At 25.5% G+C, this 12,782-nt stretch overlaps 1 protein-coding gene and 1 long non-coding RNA gene across 2 annotated transcripts in view; one reads left to right on the forward strand and one right to left on the reverse strand.

Moving 5' to 3' along the window:
- Positions 1-12,782, reverse strand: part of LOC127288730 (beta-glucuronidase-like) — a 576,096-nt gene that overhangs the window by 130,353 nt on the left and 432,961 nt on the right. The gene's annotated exons all lie outside the window — the stretch shown is intronic.
- LOC127288734 (uncharacterized) lies at positions 5,420-7,016 on the forward strand. Its single transcript, XR_007844077.1, has 3 exons — positions 5,420-5,654; positions 6,510-6,676; positions 6,778-7,016. It is a non-coding gene; the product is annotated as an uncharacterized LOC127288734 (long non-coding RNA).

A 12,782-nucleotide genomic window follows, 5' to 3' on the forward strand; every position in this document is an offset into this window, starting at 1 on the left:
ATAAGTAAGTATAATAAGTTTTATTGAAATTCGTTAATATTTGTCAAAGATTCGACGATTTATGATTAAAATTTCAATGAAAATTAAGAAAAAATTTTTTTTAGTTTTTTTCCATTTTATTTTGTGAGCCCGTTTACATATAAAATACATATAAACGTAAAATAAAAAAATTAAAATTTTGGTTATGTTAACAGAACTTTTTCAAAGTATCTTAAATACACTAACGAACAGACAGGCGTCACGACACATCACATTCGAGATCAAGTGAGGGAAATGTTTGGGGCCTACGATGATGTTTTTGAGAACTTTTTAATGCAGGACCATGAAAGTTTTAAAAAATGGTGCGGATGAGTGTCCAGCAATTTGAAGAATTGCACGATTTGGTAAGAGATCGGTTGGAAAAGCGTAGTTGGAGACAGCCATTGTCTACAAGAATTCGCCATGTTGTTACTTTAAAGTAAGTATTATCCATTTGTACAATTTATAGGAAAAATTATTTGAAAATACAATTTGCTGTGGAATAAAAATTATTTAAAATTAATTAAAATAAAATTTAAAATTTTTCTTGAACTTCTTTCTATAAATATTTACTATAAAAAATTTAACAACTCTAGTAAGTCCTGCAAACCACAAAAATACCTAAAATTTGCCTTAAATTTATCTTTTACCTTGACTTGAAATCATAATATGAATTTGAAAACGAAACTTTTAATTATTAAAATTTCATGAAATATTTTTATTTTGAATTATTGAAAACATTTTAGTTTAATAAAACAATTTAAATTAAAATATTAAAAATAAGATTGCTAAGTTTCCGGAAATAAAAAATTGTCGTGAAACTTTTTTCTCAATTAGAAAAAACTTACACTAAACTCGTAAGTTTAGTCAGGAAATATAAAATCTTATACCAAAAATTAATTTTCTTTATTAGATTTCGTCTGTAAATTTCAAATTACCAACTTTGCATTGCTTTTTCTTTCTTACTAAAAATTGCAGTTATTTGAAGAATAAATTTGTTAATTAATAAAAGCATGCTTTATTGTTAATTTCAATGATTTGGTTTTATAAAGTATTTATTTTAACAAAGTTAAAAATTTATTTTCAAAATTTTATATATAGTCAGGATATTTAAAAAAATGGTACAGAGAACTTGGAAATCTCACGGTGTTTTAAAATTTTAAATCTTTTGCAAACTTGATAATTGAAAATTTATTTAAAATTTTTTGTTTGTACTTAAAATTTTGTTGTTATGAAATAAAAAATAAAAAAAATTCAAATGTTATGGAATAATTAAATAATAATTGAAGCAATAAATAAGTTTTAAATTAAATTATAGTAATTATAAGTCTTATTCAAATTTTCGTGCCATATAAGACTTATTGAAAGTTCAGTGCTATACAATTCTTATTCAAGTTTCCGTGCAATACAATTCTTATTTAAATTTCCGTGCTATATAATTCCTATTCAAAATTGCGAACAATATAATTCTTATTTAATATTAAATGTAAAATATTTTTTGGTTAACAGAATGATATGCTCAAAATAGTTTGAGATATATTTAAAAAGTAAATTAGATATAAAACGCGTTTCATTCATGCGTATTATCAATTATGGGACCGTTCACAAATTACGTAACGTTTTTCTGGGGAAATTTTAAACCCCCCACAAACCCCATGTAACACACTGTTACATATGTACTTTAGCGACATTTTTTTGCTGATCATAACAGATAACTTGACCCCCCTCCCCTTTAAAATGTTACGTTATGCAAAAGATTCATTTCAAGAAAAAGTAAACACTCATAATGCGAGTAGTCAGGAAAAGTAGCTCGAATTAGGAAAAATTATTTCTAATTTAATTACTGTGATTACTGTTAAATCTGATTATTGAATTTTAAAGATATGTTGTTTTTTCTATTTTTGGTCCTAATATTTTTTATTCTTTTACCTATTGTTCATGTTCATTTAATTTCAGGAACTTATTTAAAAAACATTTTGTTATTAATAACATAAACAATAATTTCCAATAAATAATAATTTTGTTGTTATTAGCAAAATATTTATTATTATTGTTATTATCAATAAAAATAAAAATTCAAAAAAAAATAAACAAGTACCATTCTCATGCAAATGACTTTTAGTTATTGCAACATTTGCTCCCAATAGGGAATTTTTAAATTTGTCCCTCAGTTTAAAATCAGTAGCACAAAAATTTTCCGGAATGTAGTTAGTTTCCTTCAGAATGAAATATTTGTGTTGTAATATCCATTTATGTGATTAGTTCTAGCACGTTAAATTTTTAATTGTTAATTGTCAGAATCATAATGAGAATCCCAGAATTTGTAGCAGAAATCTGCTAAGGGGTACAAATTTTCCTTCTGAAAAATGTAAATAGTCTATTACATAAGGAGCGTTCACAAATTACGTAACATTTTAAAGGGAAGGGGGGGTCAAGTTATTTGTTACGATTAGCAAAAAAATGGCGCTAAAGTAAATATGTAACAGTGTGTTACATGTGGTTGGGGGGGGGGTTAAAATTTCCTCAGAAAAACGTTACGTAATTTGTGAACGGTCCCATAATTGATAGTATGCATGAATGAAACGCGTTTCATATCTAATTTACTTTTTAAATATATCTCAAACTATTTTGAGCATATCATTCTGTTAACCAAAAAATATTTTACATTTAATATTAAATAAGAATTATATTGTTCGCAATTTTGAATAGGAATTATATAGCACGGAAATTTAAATAAGAATTGTATTGCACGGAAACTTGAATAAGAATTGTATAGCACTGAACTTTCAATAAGACTTATATTGCATTGCAGTTTCAATAAGCATTATATGAACGGGAGGCGTCGAACTGTAAAATAATTGAAAATAATTTCAGAAAAATTAATTTTATTGACAAATAATTGACAAATACTTGAATTGAGTCAGTTTGTGCAGAAACTTAAATCTCGCTGCACAATGTAAAACATATGTCACATAGATTACGTAATTATTTATCAATATCATTTAAATTTAAACCAATTTTCTATGATCAAGTGACATCTTCTATGTATACAAAAATAGACTTATTCTGTGTCTGCACAAACTGAACAAACTTAATTATTTTTGAAAACTTATTTTACCAAAATTTAAAAAAATTATTTAACATTCTTTTCAAACAAGTTATTTAATAATCATAATTTTTATTGTATTTTTATAAGCAATAGGTCCTTTTGCTCTTACTAGATTAGCGTCACTTCTGTTTATCACTTTTTGTTAAAAATATATTTTGTTTAAGAAATATAGAAAAGAAAAATATCATTTTATAAATAATTTTTCAACAAAATATTCTTAAGAAAAAAAAATTACAGAGAACCGTTCACAGAAGAATAACTGAGCTATTGCTTGTAAACATTGAATAAAAAGTATTACTTGACTATTATCCAGTAAATATTTTTTTGGATTTAATAAATATTATTTGAGTTAAGTAAACGGTATTTGTTTCAAATACAGAAATTATTGATTCAAATACAATTAAATTAAATTAAATACCCAGTAAAAAAACAGAATTAGGAGTAAGCGAAAAGAATTGGTGGTAACTTAAGCTGAATTCGGTTTGGCGAAAAAACCGAATTGAAACGTTACGGTGAATTATTTTTTTCTTACCATGAATTCTTTTCTCTTAAACATTTGAATTGACGTTTGTTTATTCGAGCTTGCATTATAAATGAATAAAATAAATGCTTGGAAGTCTAAAAGCCGATTTGGAATAAGAAATATATAATTTTTTAAAAAGAAAAAAAAGTGAAATGTGAAAGATTTACCGACAATTTTACCATGTGAGTATACTCATATGGTAAATTTATCATATGAACACTACTCACTTGATAAAATCGTCGGTGAATCTGTCACACTTCGCTTTCATTTATTTTTTTTAAATTATATATTTCTTATTCCAAATCGGTTTTTTTAGACTTCCAAGCATTTATTTTATTCATTTATAATGCAAGCTCGAATAAACAAACGTCAATTCAAATATTTAAGAAAAAAGAATTCACGGTCTTTAAAATGTATTTTTCTTAGTTTTGACTGTAATATATAAACAATGTAAATTTTATTTATTAGGCATATTATTTTTTAACATTACTACCCTCATAACAAAAGGATATCAATGGTCGATATCCTAGGATGGTCCACAGGATATCTTGGGATATCCAAACCGCCGGTCTGTGGGACATCAACAGGACATCCATAGGATATCCACAGGATATCCCTAAGACATCCACAAAATATCTATTGGATATTATATCGCAGGATATCCATGGGATATCCTCAGGATGTCCGTGGGATATTCTTAGGATATTCACGGGATATTTAATATCTCAACATATATTTTTAAAGGTTAAAATTGTTAAGCTAATATAATGCATAATAATATAATAAAATCAAAAATCTTATGAGCTTCTAATTTATTTTAAATGAAGATTTGAAACGCATTTTTCAAAGTTTTTAAATAAACTCATGCACTTAATGTATAACTAATATTAATAGTTATTCGTTATTTGCGGGGAAAAATTTATATTGTTTAAAGCCAATTTATTTTCTGACAATATTAAGCATATGAATATAGGAATGAATCACTAATGAGAAAAAAATTAGTTAATAATTTTTCAAATTAAACAACTTTCTCGAAAAACAAGTTGCATTTTATTTTATTTATATAAAATTTAATTCACAGAATATTCTCACTCGTAGTCTCATAATGACTTTAAAAACAGTATCCTGAGAATATCTTCTTGACATCCAGAAGATATACTGAGAATATCTTGAAAATATCTGTGGGATATCCTGACGATATCTATGGGATATCCTGATGATATCTGTGGGATATCCTGACGATATCTATGGGATATCTGGAGGACATTTATGAAAGTCTATAGAGATATCCAGAAGATATCCTGTGAATATCCTCAGATATCCTTTGGATATCCAAACTGCCGATTTTTTGGATATCCATAAGAGATCCTTTTGATATCCATAGGACATCCCTAGGATATCTGCGGAATATTATCAATATATTTTCTAAGATATCTTGTGTTATTAGGGTAAAACTTTAGGAATTTTTTTAGGAAAAATTTTATTGAATAATATAGGTAAACTATTGTTTATAAAAATTATACGAAAATTATATACTTACTCTCTGTGTCGATTCCTCTTTCGCTTAGCTTCTGATCAATCTCAGACCAGAGTTTGTTCTTGGTTTTATCATCTACACTTGATTTTTTATCATAAATAGAAGGATTTAATTTTGCGATTTTAATTAATTCATTGTTAAAATAATTATTATTTCTAGTTACAGATTTTCTTTTCATTTTATTGAATTGATATTAACAACTGCACTAAACAAGTATCAACAAAATTTTGATTACAATCAATGTCGGCATTGATATACATAAGTTCCGAAGTTCACATAGAGTGGGGGAAGCATCAGGGTATGAAGATGTAGACCTTTGTATTTCAGCCGCAAAAAGGAGAGGCGGTATCGCCAAGGAGTGTAAAATTAAAAAAGTTTGCGATGTACATATTTACACATTCAACGATTTAATTATTCACCGGCAAAGAGTTAGTACGTGGCTTAGTTTCATTAGTTTTTATTTAGTGGTAAGTAATTAATAAAATTTATTTACAAATGTTTAAATATGGCACTTAATAAGCCAGTAGTGTAATTACGTTGTTCCTCTTGAATTCTAGTTTAAAAATAAGAAAAAACTTTTAGATGTACAATTTGTTTTGAAAATTTCTAATTTTTGTGAAAAACTAAATTAATAAAAAAATTTATGAAAGTCAATATGTAAACAAAACTCTGACGCTGTTTATTTTTGTGCCGGAAAATTGCAAATAATCCAATATCACACGTCAGAAAATGCTAATTTTCGCTCATGGTGAAGAAAGTACTTTGTGCAACCTCTGCAAAAAAAATTCTTTCTGCAACAACTACAAGAAAAGCATGAAATCAAAATAATAATCAAAGATTATTATCAAAAATGATTTAATTACAAATAATTTTCAGAGAACCTTAGGTATTTCTTTTATACATTAAATGAGTCAAAGCTTTTTTAAGCATTGAACTTATTAAATAAGCAGTACAGCTTTTCATTTCAAAATTATTTAATTTAAAAGATATTAGTTAAAGAATGTTCTCTTTAAATAATTTTAAAAAAATTAACTTTCGAAGAAGTTAATTATTTTACAAATTATATATTGCATAAATTGGCTCGGCAAGTTGAAGAGAATCTTCTTCAGAGAAGAATAAGCCATCATTCGTTTCAATTATTAAATAATTTTGAAAAGACTTTAATTCAAGAAAGTATCAAAAAGTTATATCTATTAAATTTTGATTTTTAATTAAATAATTTTTAATTCTGCTAATTTGACTATTTTTTCGGGACATTAAAAATTTTAAAAAGTTGATTCAGTAAATAACAAGGTATTAATTTAAAGTTATTCTTTTCTCAGCCCAATGGAGAATATAAATGAGACTACTATTTTGATACAATTAGTATCAAGACACCAAGCACTCTATGACAAATCAAGGAATGATTATAAGAATATAATTTAAAAAAAGAAACTGTGGGAGATTATTGCTTCCGAAATGTATGTGACGCTGGAGAAAGAGACTTCAGGTAATTTAACTTCAATAACTTTTATGTAACAGATTCCATATATTACTATGCTAAAATTAATACCATATAAAAATGGTCCTATATGAGACAAAAATTTTCAGAGGAACAGAAGAAAATCCGAAAATATATCCCATCGGGTTCAGCAGCACAAGAAATTTCTTCAAATTGGCCTTATTATGAAGATATATCAGGTGTTTAATTTTTTCCATTTTTACTTAATAATAGAATTTCGTGGTCAGAATATCATTATTAATATTCTACGGAATATTAATTTACAAAAAATAATAGTTAAGACAAACAAAATTTTGTATTTCAATATCATAATTCATAAAACTGTCAATTGCTGCCAATAAAATTTTAAACAAATAAAGAATTAATAAAATAAAAATTTTGATATTAAAAACTGGATAATGTATGAATAAAAAAATTGAAGTCGTCGTATTAAAATTTAAATTATTTAAAATTCATTTTAAACACAAATTTCTTTAAATATAAAGTCTATGAAATAAAAATTAGGAAATATCTAAAATATACTTTTTCCATTCCATACTTTATAAAATTATAATAAATTTTTTTAATAAACCGTAGTACATATAGTAGGTACTACTATCTAGAAAGGGCATATGGGGATAAGTATGTTAAAATTGCCCCCGCACGTATCAGGCTTATATTTGCACCATGTATTGCTATTTATATGAGTATGAAGTTCTGTAATTTTCAAGTCTCTATTTGCATTTTTTTGGGAGTTATAGAGGGGGAAAGAAAAATCAAAAAACTCAATTTTCTCAGAAACTTCTTGACCGATTTTAAAAAAATTTAAATATGTTATAAGTGACAGTAAAAGAAATTCAAAAAAAAAATATCAAAATTTTTTTTCCAAAAATACTCAAAAAAAACCGATTTTGAAATTTTCAAAAATTTTTTTTTTCATTTTTTTTCAAGTCTCTATTTGCATTTTTTTGGGAGTTATAGAGGGGGAAAGAAAAATCAAAAAACTCAATTTTCTCAGAAACTTCTTGACCGATTTTAAAAAAATTTAAATATGTTATAAGTGACAGTAAAAGAAATTCAAAAAAAAAAATATCAAAATTTTTTTTCCAAAAATACTCAAAAAAACCGATTTTGAAATTTTCAAAAATTTTTTTTTTCATTTTTTTTAACCTCAAAATTTTTTTTAAAAGTGTTCGTCTAAACACCCCATTTAACATATATTTTTTTCAAATTTTTTGAAGAGGTACTTAGGGGCGAAAAAAATTTAAGTTTTCAAAAAACACATTTTACTCTTGAACTACTGGACTAGAAATAAAATTGGGTTATATTTGAGCATTTGAGCATAAAAAGACTGAACTAAAGATGCTTCTCGTAAGCTGATTGGAATGAGTGGGTCCGAAGAATTCGATTTAAGTAGCCCTGAAAAGGGCTGATTGGAATGAGTGGGTTTGAAGAATTTGATTTATGTAGCCCTGAAAAGGGCTGATTGGAATTAGTGGGTCTGAAGAATTCGATTTAAGTAGCCCTGAAAAGGGATGATTGAAATGAGTGGGTTTGAAGAATTTGATTTATGTAGCCCTGAAAGGGCTGATTGGAATGAGTGGGTCCAAAGAATTCGATTTAAGTAGACCTGAAAAGGGCTGATTGAAATGAGTGGGTTTGAAGAATTTGATTTATGTAGCCCTGAAAAGGGCTGATTGGAATGAGTGGGTCTGAAGAATTCGATTTATGTAGCCCAGAAAAGGGCTGATTGAAGCCCTTATACTCTACCTCTTTCGCAAGAGTATTTTCTTTATTTTTTTGGGTGTGCATTCTTTGCAAAACTTCATTACAAATACGAACATCAGACTGGAACCTTTTCCCAAACGTGTTATTCAGAAATGCTGCAATTTTAAAATAACTCCCGATTTTTGGTAACAATTTATTATCAATTTTATGATCCAAAAGTCGATATTTTTGTTTAATAATGCCATGCTCTGATTCAACAGCCCAGCGAATTTTTGTGACAAAACGCGAATCATTAGATTCTTCTGTGGATAACTGCTTTCTTTTACCCTTTAAAGCTGGCATTAGAACTCTAAAATTATCTGCTTCCAATGTAGCTTTAACGTCGCGGAAACCACGGTCGAGAACAAAAATATCGCCTTCTTCCAAGATTTTACGCAAACCATTTTGATCCTTCATTACGTCTTCTAAAATTGACGCATCATTTTGGTTTGCTAAATATGGCCCAAGCATATCAACCACAAAACCATCTGTAGTGCATATAGTAAATGGTTTGCACAAAGGGACTTTCTTCTGACCAGAAAATGACTTTCGCTGGTATTCATTATTTGTGCTCTTCTGATGTCTAGCGTATGTACCATCGTGAATGTGAAACAATTTATCACTAACATTGTACAATTTTTTAGCTAATTCAGTGGTGTGATTCTGAATTAGATCATCTCTATTAACAGACTGAATGCCAAATCGAGTAGGTAAAACGTCATTTTTGAATGACTTCATTACAGAAGAGCAATAATCTGAAACATCGTGTTGGTTTTTTAATTTAAAAATGGAAGCTATCATTTTGTTAGAATTTCCGGTCCTGAGTTTAAATAAGAAAATCATAAGTGCTTGGAGCACAGATCGAGATTCGGTGTTTCGTAAAGAAGTTAACATTTCCATTAAAGTGTTTAATTCTTTTGAATTTAGTCCTGTAAAAACTTCTATTTGTGTTTCTGTTAAAGTGCAATTGTCAACTTCAGCTAATAACAAAGAGTTGCAATTGACTGTTAGATTTTGCATTAACTTAGAAAACTCTTCTTCTGTAAGTCTTGCTTTGTTAGAGTGTACTCTCAAACGACAAAGATCTTCTTCAAACATTTTATCTTTAATTAAATGAGAACGACAACATCTATTTCCAACAGGAATGTATATTTTCCTCTTAATGTATGCCGAAATTCTAGTTTTCTCTGGAATCAAAGTCAGATCATCAGACTTTGAACAGACACAGCAATATTTATGAGTAGAGACAGTTCTTTGCATGGGAACTTCAATAGTCTCGATCTCAGAAGCAGCACCGATTCTTCGACATTTAATTTCAAAGTCTTTATCCTCAGAATCTGAATTGTCTGCACTGGAATGTGAAGCAGAATTTATTTCGGTACTTGTTGTTTTATAAATAGAAAGACGACAAGTTTGACACAAAATGTCATCGATTAATATTATTCGATTTAAAGCTGAAGAGTAAGTCGTGGTTTCAATTTCTGTTTTTATGATTTTCTTTTTTCCTTTCTTTTTTTTTTGAAATACGTCACAACCTGAACATTTAAGGTTTAAGACGCTCGATGCAGACATGTTAAATTATAATAATAAAATAACACAATACAAGAAACGATTTGGGTAAATAGTTATTATTGATGTAGTCAATACGAATACCTTATACAGATAAAACTAAAATATTTCAACCGACTGAAGATAATTGAAATGGACAAAAATGTAATTATTAAGGATTTACAGATGCACCATATAGGTTGAGCCAAAAATCCACGTTAAATAACTCAATGAATGTTCTCTTCCCATACAATTATAGAAATAAATAATAGATTGAAGAAATCGTTGTGCCGTTGATATCTTTTGCACTAAGCAACGCCTATGTGAAGAAAAGTTTTGTAACTGTTGTAAGCGTATTTTATTAACACTATGGCTAAAACTGTAACTACTGAGAGTATCTAAAATGATTATGCAACCTCCAAAAGAGATTACAATACGGAAATACCATGTATTACATGTGCTTATGAGATAAACAGTAGTTTATCTTTTTTATTTTTTTACATTTACATCTATATTAATAAAATCAGACTTTTGTCTGTACATTGCTCCAAATTAATTTTTTCTTGCATAGTTTATCATTTTAAGTAGTAAAGATAACAAATATGCCATAAATAAAAATTCTGTCTGTCTGTCTATCTGTCTGTCTGTCGTCAATATTTTGTACCGGCAATTTTGTCAGATTGATTTGAAACTATTTGTACCTAATTTTTTCACATAAATACAATCAATTTTTTTATTAAATTAAGTAAATAGTGTGAATTTAAAAGTCTAAATCAAATTTTTGAATTTCCAATTTTTTTAATAACATTGTAATATAAGAATTCGTTATGTTCAACTTTTTATAAGTAAAACAATAATGTTTTTAGTCTGTTGGGTATTAAACGCAATCTTAGCTGCACACCAATGAAAAATATTAATTTAAACAAAAATATGACACTTTCAAAAAATTTAACATTTTTTATTTTTTGATAATTCTTTACTAAACGTTCTTTATTTAAAATTTTGTGACCAATTAAGTATGCTTTTAACAAGAAATTTTAAGAATTTTAATTTAAGAATTTTATCAGAATTTTAAAATTAATAATTGCAAATCTGAATATGAAATCAGATATTGTAAAAATAAAAAATCGAAAATTCCTTTTTTACTCTTTGAAATTAGCAATTATTATATTTAAATTATTATTATTATTATTGAATATTATTATTATTATTATTATTATTATTATTATTATTATTATTATTATAGATACAAATTATTTTTAAATATAATAAAACTAAATAAACTAAATAAACTGAAATATAATATAATAAATATAATAAAATTAAATTATTTTCATAATTACATCCAACTGTACGTGTTCTCCTGTATTAAAATATCTTTTTATAAATTTTTAATTATTATTTATTCAATTCAATTTAATTTTTTCACTGCTTTTAATAAAATTAAAATAATTTAAAATTGTATTTAATTTTATAGTATTGAAAATAAAAATTATTTTAATCAATACAATTTAAATTAAAATTTTAAAAAACTTTAAAAATTATTTAAAGAATAAATTTTTAATAGAAAAATTTTATTTAAAAATTTATTCTTCAAATAATTTTTAAAGTTTTTTAAAATTTTAATTTAAATTGTATTGATTAAAATAATTTTTATTTTCAATACTATAAAATTAAATACAATTTTAAATTATTTTAATTTTCTTAAAAACAGTGAAAAAATTAAATTGAATTGAATAAATAATAATTAAAAATTTATAAAAAGATATTTTAATAAAGGAGAACACGTACAGTTGGATGTAATTATGAAAATAATTTAATTTTATTATATTTATTATATTATATTTCAGTTTATTTAGTTTATTTATACAATTTAAATTAAAATTTTAAAAAACTTTAAAAATTATTTGAAGAATAAATTTTTAAAAGAAATTTTTCTATTAAAAATTTATTCTTTAAATAATTTTTAAAGTTTTTTAAAATTTTAATTTAAATTGTATTGATTAAAATAATTTTTATTTTCAATACTATAAAATTAAATACAATTTTAAATTATTTTAATTTTCTTAAAAACAGTGAAAAAATTAAATTGAATTGAATAAATAATAATTAAAAATTTATAAAAAGATATTTTAATACAGGAGAACGCGTATAGTTGGATGTAATTATAAATTTCAAAATTTATTAAATCTAAATATTATAACCGTCGAAGACGGGTGCGACAGCTAGTATATAATATACATAATAATTCAAATTATAATAAGTATATTATTAAGCGTTGTAAAAAGCTCTAAAAAATAGTCAAAAAAGTTTTTGAAGTGTACCTTGGAAAAATTTACAAAAATTTTTTTTTTTTAAATTTCAAATTCTTTTCTTTGAAAAAAAATTTTGAATTTTTTTGTTGATATTACTTTTATTTACAACATAACCTCAAATATAACCCAATTTTATTTCTAGTCCAGTAGTTCAAGAGTAAAATGTGTTTTTTGAAAACTTTAATTTTTTTCGCCCCTAAGTACCTCTTCAAAAAATTTGAAAAAAATATATGTTAAATGGGGTGTTTAGACGAACACTTTTAAAAAAAATTTTGAGGTGTACCTCGAAAAAAAATGAAAAAAAAAATTTTTGAAAATTTCAAAATCGGTTTTTTTGAGTATTTTTGGAAAAAAAATTTTGATATTTTTTTTTGAATTTCTTTTACTGTCACTTATAACATATTTAAATTTTTTTAAAATCGGTCAAGAAGTTTCTGAGAAAATTGAGTTTTTTGATTTTTCTTTCCCCCTCCATAACTCCCAAA

This window comes from Leptopilina boulardi, unplaced genomic scaffold (genome assembly GCF_019393585.1).
Source record: "Leptopilina boulardi isolate dan_hultmark-lab unplaced genomic scaffold, ZJU_Lbou_2.1 LbouV2_393, whole genome shotgun sequence".
Lineage (NCBI taxonomy): Eukaryota > Metazoa > Arthropoda > Insecta > Hymenoptera > Figitidae > Leptopilina > Leptopilina boulardi.